The sequence below is a fragment of the Triticum dicoccoides genome, unplaced genomic scaffold (assembly GCF_002162155.2).
Source record: "Triticum dicoccoides isolate Atlit2015 ecotype Zavitan unplaced genomic scaffold, WEW_v2.0 scaffold97581, whole genome shotgun sequence".
NCBI classification, from domain to species: Eukaryota; Viridiplantae; Streptophyta; class Magnoliopsida; order Poales; family Poaceae; genus Triticum; species Triticum dicoccoides.
The window spans coordinates 1-1,348 of NW_021314686.1; the positions used below are offsets into that span (position 1 = coordinate 1).

The following is a 1,348-nucleotide window of genomic DNA, read 5'->3' on the forward strand; positions in this document are numbered from 1 at the left end:
CTCGTGTTGCATTCCCTTTTTAATTTTTTTCGCGTCGCTTGCAAAACAAAACGCACGTGTAAGTAATATATTTACCGTATTTTATTATTTTGCACGAGTGCGGTAAGTCATAGCTGGGTGCTCACGATTCACGGGTCCAGCGTCGGCGTTGTGGCGCGGCAAGCGTGCACTGGTGCGGTTGAGAGGGAGGGGTGGAAACCGCGTTAAACTCGTCTCCGTAGTTGAGAGGGAGCGGCCAAAGCAATGTACAATCGTCTTTGTAGTGGAGCTGGGAGGGGCAAGGATAAGGGACGAAGACCGGGGTAACATGTCGGATGCGATCATACCAGCACTAAAGCACCGGATCCCATCAGAACTCCGAAGTTAAGCGTTCTTGGGCGAGAGTAGTACTAGGATGGGTGACCTCCTGGGAAGTCCTCGTGTTGCATTCCCTTTTTAATTTTTTTCGCGCCGCTTGCAAAACAAAACGCACGTGTAAGTAATATATTTACCGTGTTTTATTATTTTGCACGAGTGCGGTAAGTCATAGCTGGGTGCTCACGATTCACGGGTCCAGCGTCGGCGTTGTGGCGCGGCAAGCGTGCACTGGTGCGGTTGAGAGGGAGGGGTGGAAACCGCGGGTCCAGCGTCGGCGTTGTGGCGCGGCAAGCGTGCACTGGTGCGGTTGAGAGGGAGGGGTGGAAACCGCGTTAAACTCGTCTCCGTAGTTGAGAGGGAGCGGCCAAAGCAATGTACAATCGTCTTTGTAGTGGAGCTGGGAGGGGCAAGGATAAGGGACGAAGACCGGGGTAACATGTCGGATGCGATCATACCAGCACTAAAGCACCGGATCCCGTCAGAACTCCGAAGTTAAGCGTGCTTGGGCGAGAGTAGTACTAGGATGGGTGATCTCCTGGGAAGTCCTCGTGTTGCATTCCCTTTTTAATTTTTTTCGCGCCGCTTGCAAAACAAAACGCACGTGTAAGTAATATATTTACCGTGTTTTATTATTTTGCACGAGTGCGGTAAGTCATAGCTGGGTGCTCACGATTCACGGGTCCAGCGTCGGCGTTGTGGCGCGGCAAGCGTGCACTGGTGCGGTTGAGAGGGAGGGGTGGAAACCGCGTTAAACTCGTCTCCGTAGTTGAGAGGGAGCGGCCAAAGCAATGTACAATCGTCTTTGTAGTGGAGCTGGGAGGGGCAAGGATAAGGGACGAAGACCGGTGTAACATGTCGGATGCGATCATACCAGCACTAAAGCACCGGATCCCATCAGAACTCCGAAGTTAAGCGTGCTTGGGCGAGAGTAGTACTAGGATGGGTGACCTCCTGGGAAGTCCTCGTGTTGCATTCCCTTTTTAATTTTTTT

General features: G+C 52.3%; 3 non-coding genes across 3 annotated transcripts; all 3 read left to right on the forward strand.

Moving 5' to 3' along the window:
- The first annotated feature begins 312 nt into the window (after positions 1 to 312).
- LOC119348606 lies at positions 313 to 431 on the forward strand. The gene has a single exon (XR_005169040.1). It is a non-coding gene; the product is annotated as a 5S ribosomal RNA (ribosomal RNA).
- A 367-nt stretch (positions 432 to 798) lies between these two features.
- LOC119348605 lies at positions 799 to 917 on the forward strand. Its single transcript, XR_005169039.1, has one exon. It is a non-coding gene; the product is annotated as a 5S ribosomal RNA (ribosomal RNA).
- Positions 918 to 1,214: 297 nt separating this feature from the next.
- Positions 1,215 to 1,333, forward strand: LOC119348604. Its single transcript, XR_005169038.1, has one exon. It is a non-coding gene; the product is annotated as a 5S ribosomal RNA (ribosomal RNA).
- Positions 1,334 to 1,348: the final 15 nt, after the last annotated feature.